The following is a 10,590-nucleotide window of genomic DNA, read 5'->3' as shown; positions in this document are numbered from 1 at the left end:
TCGGTTGTAACAAAGTTTGTGAGTAAATGAATATATACATTTGGCAAGTATTTCTTGTGTTTCCTTGCCCAGTTGATCCACATATAAGAGTCTTCACTCATGAATCGGTTCCATAATATATTAATACATAGTAACAGTTTAAACTTATTTGGTTTATGTTTTGGTCAAAGTCTAATGGGTGCTTTTAAGAAAAGTCAAATGTATGAAACAGATTTAAAGTTTTACTCATACAACCTCGACTTCCTAAAAACTGGAGACTGTTATTATAGTAATCTTCTATTAGCAACAATAACTAACAGATTAACTGTGAAAAAACCAAACAACAAGCGTATCCAGATCCACCCACCCGACTTGTACCGCTTTGACCGTATCAGAAATACTCTGTTTAAAGCCAAAACCGTTTTGACCACCCATATTTGACCCCACAAAACAAAATTGAAAAGCAACTGCAAATACAAATTATTAAAAAAAAACGATGTAAAAAGCCTAGGAAATCCTATCAATACTCATGAACAATATAAATAACTATACACGCAAGGGTCGTTTTTAACAAAATAATGGCAAAATCTGAGAAAACTCGAGGAATATAATAGATCCAGAAAATTAAATAAGAGAAAAACATTATCTACCTTGAACAAGACCACTGAATACCTGGCTATTTCCAGCAAGAGTAGCTTCCCATTCAATAGATGACAAAAGTGAAATAACTATTTGTTTCATGTCCGGTCTCAAGATCGGGTCATCCTCCACACATTGCTTTGCCAGCATGGCCATCTACACATCAGTCATATTATTAACATTAAGAATTAAAGAAGTATATATATTTGCTATCTTTTCTCATTATATATGAGGGAAATTTACAAGTTGATTATATATTTATTTAATAAAGGAAAATATTCTTCAATTTATAGTTTAATACAAAAAAAACTTCCAATGCCTCTATCTTACCAAGACTGAACGGGTCAAAACATGTCATTTTGTAAGAGTCAGCGCAGACTGACCCGGTGACCCAATACAACTTTCCCCGTTTTTTTAATAATAGTTAGTGTCAAATATGATTACAAAAGTTATACTGCTAATTTGTATTTAAAAAAGATGAGGTTATATGCCTTTAAAATACTCTTTGCCAACTTTAGCATAGTATTTGTTATTTTCTTTAAAGGTTATATAATATAATAATGCATTCAGTAGTACCGAACAGGTTCGGGTAATCGGGTGAGCACGCGAGTATCACCTAAAATATCATATTTGTCCCAGACACATGAAAGGTATCTACAACTAATCTCATACGGGGTCCCACCCGAATAACCGTCACGAATGTTTAGGGTTTTCCATCCCTAGACATGTCAGAAATGTTTTCAAAACAAACAAGTTTGGTTTTTCTTGTCAGGTATAACCAGCTAACTTGTAAATGATTCAACAATGCCCAGAAGATAAATCAGAGTAGCACCTTGAAAACACAGTCGTGGGGATATAGATCCATTAAATTTGGATCAATATGATCTTTTAAGCTTGATGTATCGATGGACTCAGGAGCATTTTTAAGAACTGCCATCATCTGCGATTTTCAACCAAAGAATAACAATTTTGTGAATTTCATGTCCTTTTTGCGTAGATATTAATTTTGATGATTTCTATAAATGTAGAGGAAATACACGAAATACAAAAGAACATTACTCGTTTTCCCAATTTAGTAACCAGATTTATATTAGACGCTTTTTATTACAATTTAATGATTTATTACTGAATTTAGCAACCACCTCATTCTAACCGAATGATGGTGCAGATTGCTGATGTGGCAATGACTGATTCAATGTCAGTCACCACCAAACAGATGCCACATATGCAATAAAAAATTGCTTCTGACCAGAATTGTGAAGTAGACTTACAACAGACGCCAAAGTCCGTCTCTCAGAATTCTTTGTTACACCAGCTTCGGTTCGTATTATGGCCTCTTTTCCTGATATTATCTCAAAAAGAATAACACCAAACGCGTATACATCACTCTTAGCTGTTGCTAAACCATCCCTAAGATATCTGTAATAAAATAATAATCAGTAAGAAGTCAATTAAGCAACTCTTGAAATTTCATATAGAGGCAGCAATTTCAACCAGATCATTGTTAAAATAACTTACTCTGGAGCTAGGTAACCATAAGTTCCCACCACTCGTGTCACTGAAGCTTCACCATCGTTACTTCTTCCAATAAGTTTTGCCAACCCAAAGTCTGATATCTATTATAATCCAAAATCAATCACATGTTGAAAATGCAGCATTAGGCATTCAAATGTTTTATTATCATAAGGTGATGCAAGCTAGAATAAATACCTTGGCTTTGAAAGCATCATCAAGTAAGAGATTGCTTGTTTTGACATCACGATGTACATAATGAGGTTTTGTATGCTCATGTATATATTCCAATCCCCTTGCGGTGTCGAGTGTAATTTGAACCCTCATAATCCAAGAAAGTGTTGGATGACCTAGAGTGAAGTCATGTAGTAATCATTATTTTCTCCAAAGATTTAACTTTTCTTATGATTAAGTGAATTGTCAAATATGATCAAGGAAGTTTTATTATTACAAAGTGATCAAAAAATTTGAATGAAAAGATTTGAGAGGTATTATGCATAGACTTCTAAGCGATTTGACCAACTTCCTTTTTAACTAACAAGTTTTATCTTATTCGTTTGAATCGTTAGAGATTATGTGAACAAAAGGTGGCACAATGGTTCCACATGTCTTATCACTTCAACAAATTTAATATCATTATTCATTAGAATAAACTCGATCAAGTATTAATACAAAACAATATCTTTTATTCAGTATTTATAGTATTTAGAACTTTATCCCAAATTTCAGTATGTTTATAGAAGTGAGTACCTGGTTTCTTTTAACAGAGATATCTACATATGTTACAATCCACCACTAAAAAGGTTTTAAGTATATTGCCGAAAATGGAATGAAGAAAAGTGTAATGTGTAAAGTGGGAATTGACCTAAAGTAGGTAGTTAAGCTAATTTACCAGCAAAAATCAAAATATAGAACTCATTTTGGGATATGGAGTGAGTAAAATACTAACACCTACAAAGAAAACAAATTGGTGTATAAAACAACTAAAGTGAGAACGGTGCTGCGACCAAATTCTAAAGAAAATAAGAAGAATTATAAACGAGGAATTTCCAAGTCATATTGATGAATAATATTGTCTAAGGTTAAAATAGAAAATTACCCTTGTTTTGAGGATCATGCAAGTGACTTTTAAGGGAACCTTTTTGAGCGTATTCATAAATGAGGAACAACTCATCATCGCTAGCAGCATAACCAATCAGTTCTATCTTAAAACAAGAATACCAGAAAAAAGTCAATTCTTTGAAGAAAGACAGGTGATCATCAGTTATAAAACATAAATAATAGATATAAGCATTAATAAGTACTGTAGCCTTACCAAATTTGTATGATGAACCTTGCACAAAACTTTCATTTCTGCCATGAATTCCTTAGTTTTTGTTTCGGTCATTCTTTTGATAGCAACTTCCTTCAATTATGTAAGAACAAAGTAGAGAGACACTCAAGGGTAGTTTGGTAAATTTGGAATATGAAGCAAATAATAATAATGCACACCTGATCACGAAGTAGCCCGTAGTACACAGCACCATATGTTCCATGACCAAGAAGATTGGATTCAGAGAAACAATCTGTAGCTGAAAATAATTCTTCATATAAAAAGACAACAGGCTTTTCAATGTCAAACACATCAGTCCTGATAACTGCAAGGATAAGACAAAATCACTTTAATTGTTATAAGGTGCTTATGTTTATATGCTTATTTTCGGAAGACATAAGTTGTGTTCCATAAGCAATTTGAGATTGATTATTTCAAAGTGATTACTCTTGGTGAATTCAAAATTCCAAGTTTACCCCTATGATGAAGTAAGTTGTTTCTAATATAATTCATAAGCACAAGCAATTTCAATAAGCAATCTTAAACACCCCACAGAAGCGTTTTGGCGCTTGCTTGAACCTAAACCGAAAAAGGACTTCTTTATCTGGTTTATTATGTCAACTAAAATATATATGAAAATCGGTTCAGTTAACCTAAAATCAATACTGTTATTTTTCTTTTCGGCTTTGGACTTTTTAACAGCCCACTTGCTCCAAGTTTTTAGTTAATAGAAATGTTCAATAATTTTAGTAAAAAACTATATATTAAAGACCTTCAATGCCCCCAAAAAGAAAATTTGTACCCGGATTGTAAATTTTCCGCTACATATATTTTTGGGATAATGTATGTGGAAATCGTCCATGTATTGAATTCGCAGGCTTGTAAACGAACCGAACAAACACGAACAGAGCATGTTCATGCTCAATCATTTAACTTTAACCACTTTAACCGAGCAAACGATCGAGCACGAACAATTAAACAAACAGTTTCTTATTTGAGTCCGTTCGATAAGAATTTGAACATGTTTTTGTTCGTGTATGTCCGTTCGTTAATGGTATGAACGAACTGTTCACGAATGTAAACGAATGAACGGAGATTAATGAACATAACCGAGCAATAAGTAGTTAAAACTTAAAAGTAACATGAATAACAATGTCGTAGACCTAAAAAGTTACTAAAACTATCCAAGCATGCCTACTAAATAAACGAACTTCCCGTCCAATGGCTCACAAAATGCTCATTAAATGTTCGGTTCATTTACATTCATTTACCGGCCTACTTAGGCCACCCAAATATCATTTTTTATCAAATCTAATCTGGCCAAAACATGTCTAAAGACAAAATTACCATTAAATTTTATGAAACGGAAATTAAATCATTATATCAAGCTACCAATAAGCAAAGATAAGTCTAAAGAAGTTCGAAATTTCAACCTTTTGGAATATTCGTATGACGGCCACTAGATTCCCCAATATTTTCTCTCCAGTTATCAGACTCCCTACTGAATCTCTTTGAACCAAAAGAAAAGCTTGTTGTCCTTAAGATACGAAACTTATGAGAAACTTTTTCAACTTTCGAATCTTTTGCATGACTTCGTGTGGAATCATCAAAGCAAATTGATGATCTTGTACAGATAAAGAATCCTATGACTGCTACGATTAGTGACAAACAAACCCCCAAGCTTCCTATGATCCATAGGTATGGTACATTAGCCTTATGCCTGTCTTGATTTACTGCACACAAGAAAAATATCACTTAGTTTTCTCTCTTACAAGCTATAAGAAAAATTATAGTTTCTAATATGGAAAAAAAATGCTAAATGCATAAATTTATTAGGGCATTTCACTTTTCTAATAATATATTATTGCCATTTTCAGCCAGCGCATAAACTTATTCAATACTCGAGCAAAATTGAGTGACAAATGACAGAAATATATTTCCTGATGAAAATGGCACCGACGTGAACTTCAACCTTTTGTTCAAGAATGCATAACCATCTACCATGTGCAGATGCACCAAATATTTACACAATTTTGGTGTAAACAGAGCAGATTCGATAATTTTGTTTCAACTACAATATAGGCACCAAATTTTTACATTAGACAATTAATATTTACTGATTAACACTTTAAACATGTATGTTTAACCTCTTTGTATTTAGAACTGATATAAATAAACTTGCTTTAATTTTATATATGTAATCAACTTATTAGTAACAATTACAAACAAATAATTAAAACAATTATAGACCATCATCAACATAATACTCATTTTATAGATCTCAATGAGATTGTTTCAAAAAAAAATTTATAAATTAGTTTTTACTTTTTACACTGCATATATATAATAACAAAGATGAATTATGAAAACTTGGTGAAAAATGAGACCATGAAACACCAAAAGTTACACCATTTTAGTGTCTTGGTCAAATCATTTTGGTGTTTAAGCAAGCAATACATGACATTGTTCTAGTCTTGTAGCATAAGGATCATAGGTGGCCTTAATCAATGTAATTCACAGGTAACATCAAATTAACAAAATACACAACAGGTAAACAATATTACCTGCAACATCAGTAATAAACAACGGTGCTGGAGCCGGAGCAGGGGCGACATTCTCAACAGGATACGGCTCACCAGGAACTACAAGACGATTAATATTTAAACTAGAACAAAATGAAAACAATACAACCAAGTCTGCAATCAAACAGTATACCAGCATTCAAAGGTATGTAATACAGTTTTCCAACAGTCACATTATCCGAATCCACAATCCCGTTCACCGCCTCAATACTATCCATGCTAACACCGAACCGACTGGCTAACGATCCAACACTATCCCCTTCCTTGATCACATAACTCATCAAATAATTCCACAGTCCATTCGAACACCCGCACATTAACTGCAACCACAATACTTCCCCTACACGCGCCGGCCGAGTGAGATTCGACAAGTAACCTAGCCCGCCGTAAGCGTCCACGGACATGGATTCACCGTCTGCACGGGCAGTGTATGTCGTGTTTGTTAAATAGTGTGAATTCGTACAGGAACAGTTTTTTGTAACGAATACGTTACCGTTACCGTCAAGTCAGATGTGTTGTGGAGGTGCATCGAACATGCTCATGATGACAGCTAGGGTTTGGTCTGGTGATGGAGTGAATGCGAGGAATGAAGTGCACATGCGAGATGTTTAATGGCGTAGACTGCGAATTAGTTTGCTGCGAAACGAATAGCATCATTAGCAACGCATTTAGAAGGACGAAAACCATAGTTTAAAATTAATTAACTGCTGTTGCTGATCAAATTGAAGTGAAATTAGTTAGTAATGGAGCTTGAAAAGGTGGTGAAATTGGATTAATTTATGAGTGTTTTAAGAGTAATTTGTAACTAGTGTTGATGAATAAAGAAGATCAAGTGTTTGGAAGTAGTGAAGTGAAGTCAAGTGTTATGGAGCAAATAGCGATGTGACATAAAAAATAAGATGCGGCCAAGCCAAGATATGTGTTGGTCGCATATATTACGTACAAGAAATGAAATCTTTTTTATTATAAATAATATTCACATGATGCATGTGACAGGGTTTTTATAATGTATCTATACGACAATATATTCATTTTAATTTTTAATAAAATTTTGTTTTGGTAATGCTAGTATGTACAAATTACTTTCGTGTCTTTTTATTATGTATAATAATCTGAGTATCTGACCTGTTCTTAAGCAGATAAAGTGTGTGTATATATGTGTGTGGAAAACTGAAAATAAAGTGGATATGTGAAGTTTGAAACTCAAAAAGGATTATGTATAATAAATAAAAAATTGAAGTGGGTCAAGTTTGTATTTTTAAGTTTAAGAGATAAATTCTTTTTTATTTATTTATATACTAGCTTTACGTAGCACAAGGGATGATCAAAATAATTAAGTTACGAATAAAGCAATTCACAATGTATATGGAAAAATGTGTTACATTTTTGCATGTATCATCATTATACATAAATTGATTTTATTTATATCACAAAATGATTTTTTCCAAAAATAATAAACTAAATAAAAAAAAATACTACACCTGCAAAAACATATCCAAGAACACTTTATCTATTGAAAATTTATTCTCATTGTCATATATGTATAATTGAAAGAAATTTGGTTACGAACCAATTTTGGAAAATATTTCTCATATAATAATATTTTTGAGCTACATTATGAAATTTTTTTTGATAAGTTTGAGGGGTTTCTCGACTTTGCCAATTGACAAAAAAAAATAGCAAGTTAACCTGTTCAACTTTGTGAATATTTTGCTCCGCTTGAGCATAATTTTGTATGACATGTTTCACATACAACATTCTGATCATTATTCAAGGAAAAGTCAATGTTGACACAAATGTTTCTAATTTAATAAAAGTTGGAAGCGTTGATAGGTTTAGCGGTGACATGTTGTAAGTGTTTGTCATTTTTTCTCAAATTTTAATAGTCATGGGAAAAATACTCAATGTGCAAAATCCTGAATCTTTTGACTATTTCAAAAAATGTCTTTAAAAATAAATTTGAAGCACAATCACAATTAAAATTCTAACTTTCATTTGTTTTATATTTTCAAGTCAAAACTTTGAACTCGTAACAAGTTTAACAATAAATCTATTTGCACACTCTAAAGTTTTAAAATATTCATTACCCCTATTTTACGTAACAAATTTGAGTCAAATGTAGTTATTTGTACCAAACGATCTATTTACCAACTTTTAACCCGTAACATCAAATATAAGTTTCACAAAAAAACCCTAATCAATCCTTGATAAAAAAAACCTAAAAAACTAAATATGATAAACATTATTATATTTGAAAGTGACTGGTAGATACTATCCTTACAATTTAACACATATTTTGTTATATTTGAAAATGATTTATATATACTATCTTTACAATTTTACACATATATGTATAGTTTACTAAATTAACCGAAAAAATAAATAGATAGATTTAAAGCATATAATTTATAATTTATAAATTTATATAACAATGTACAACAAAAAACCAATAGATAAATGGATTCATTTTTAAAAATGGATCAACTTTTAAGCATATAATTATAATTTAATGATTAAAAAAATTAATTCGTAAACTGAAAGCATTTTAGAGTTTTTTTATTTACAATCTTCAACAATAAACATAGTATAATATGTTAATGATAACATTTAAAATTATATTCTTTTCAATATTTAACAAACACAGTTTGTTGTTGATTTTTTGATTTCATCAAGTATGTTGTGAAATATGTTCTATCAATGTATAGAAGTATAACATGTAAATGTTTTTTTTATAAAAGTGTATAGATATAATATAAATACAATTTAAAGAAAAATGAATAATTTAATCATGTTATAGATATAATAAAATAGATTGTAAAAGGAAAGTGAATAGTTATTGATATATGACATATATTAGTTTTGGAGGGAAAAAAATGTGAGGATTAATCACAAACTAACACGCGTCACAATTATTTTACTTATTAGAATAGGTGGATGTAGGTATATGTAAAACTACATCTGAGTTTTATAAATTATAAACATACCCAAGAATTTATTAGGGTTCAAATTTTAGATATTAAGTGTTGTAAATGATAATTTTGGTTAAATTGTGTTTGTATTGAGATTTTGTGTGTAAATACATAGATATAGATGGACGTGATAAATACAAAACCATATTATAGATGGTAAAGGTTTATATCGAATTACCACAAAGATAATTAATAATGATGAAGGGACATATTTGTAGGGGTATGGTACTAAACCCGGTTTTACGACCCTAAATTTATTACGTTTGGCTTATTTTATTATATGGACTAATACAATGTTATTGGGCTGAGGGGGTTTTGTGGAGGTAACCCTAACTGGGCCAGGCCCATTAGGGTACCATGATGGTGGCCATGAGGCTCTCTATATAAGGAGGTCTCCACCTCCTTATTAAGGGGTCATGCTCAATAAGAGCCACCACCATATTTTGTGTCCGTAAACAAGAGATCCTTGAGATTTCTTAGCAGTCACCTCCACACCCCCAAAAGGCCATTGCAGATCTCAAGCAACCGGAGAAGAAGATCAAGACGTGGTTCGTTCATCTCGAAATCCGTGGAAACATCGTCATGGATCAGGTCAGATTCATTTCATGCTTCGACATTGGCGCCATCCGTGGAACGGCAACGAACTACCCTTCGATCTTCATCTCGGTTCTCAGATCTCTCCCAAGAAAAACCCAGATCTGGAAGTTTACAGAAAGAGGCTTCAAGACTTGTTCTATTAAAGCTCAAAAAGATCCATAGATCTAAAAGAGGCTTCCAGATCTGTTCAAAAATGAAGCTGAAAAGGATTTGTAGATCCAGAAAAGAAACTACCTGATTCGGATGATCAAGCCTCCGGATCTGTGATGGTTTTAAATTCTCTTCGCTCCGAGCTTCAGATCTATCTAGACCTGATTTACAGATCTAGATCTGGATTACAGACCTGGATTTTAGGTTTAAAGGTACAGTCTAGATTACGGAGACTTTCGCTACCATGTGGGTTTTGCGCAGAAGACTGCCACCATGCATGCTCGCCAGCGGGTTACCATTCCGCCGACATGCGTGAGCGCCCGTGGAAACCACCGCGGAAACCACCATGTGGGTTTTGCGCAAAAGACTCGCCGCCATGCATGCCCACGCAACTCTCCGCAATGCGTGCGCGCCCGCGAGTCACCACTCCGCCGGTTTGCATGCGCACTGCCAAGGATCAAGCTTCGCCGCCATGCATGCACGTCCGCGAGTCACGACTCCGCCGCCATGCGTGTGCAAGCCTGATTTTGATTTTTGCATTCATGTTTCACACTTCCTTTTATTAATTTGAGCAATATGACAACATTATATTGACATCAAACAAAAAATAAAACGAAGTAAAACATACACGCGCGAGCTTCAAGCTCAGACGCGTTGACGAGTTTCAACTCTGAAACGTCAGGGCCTTAGCCCAATAATATGAGCTTTAGCTCAAATTACTCATAGCATCCATCCCACATATTGCGCAGTTGGACCATAACATACCTAAGCACAACTAAGGCAAAGCACATGCCAAAACATAGTTGTTGAAGTTTCAGGTCGGGGCCGCGCATGGGATTATTGAAGGGGG

General features: G+C 33.2%; 1 pseudogene across 1 annotated transcript; it reads right to left on the bottom strand.

Moving 5' to 3' along the window:
* Window positions 1-376: 376 nt before the first annotated feature.
* Window positions 377-6,628, bottom strand: LOC143592783 (lysM domain receptor-like kinase 3; annotated as a pseudogene). The gene is made up of 11 exons (XR_013145985.1): window positions 6,158-6,628; window positions 6,007-6,084; window positions 4,876-5,175; window positions 3,622-3,767; window positions 3,446-3,535; window positions 3,230-3,335; window positions 2,329-2,480; window positions 2,137-2,234; window positions 1,890-2,037; window positions 1,451-1,558; window positions 377-774 (listed from the first exon to the last, which is right to left on the bottom strand). The product of XR_013145985.1 is annotated as a lysM domain receptor-like kinase 3 (transcript).
* Between the last annotated feature and the right edge of the window lie 3,962 nt (window positions 6,629-10,590).

The sequence above is a fragment of the Bidens hawaiensis genome, unplaced genomic scaffold (genome assembly GCF_021521415.1).
Source record: "Bidens hawaiensis isolate Kalapana, Puna unplaced genomic scaffold, B.hawaiensis_p1.1 tig00041223_1, whole genome shotgun sequence".
Taxonomy (NCBI): domain Eukaryota; kingdom Viridiplantae; phylum Streptophyta; class Magnoliopsida; order Asterales; family Asteraceae; genus Bidens; species Bidens hawaiensis.
The sequence above is the reverse complement of the archived record's forward strand: the minus strand, read 5'-3'. Positions and strand labels throughout refer to the sequence as shown.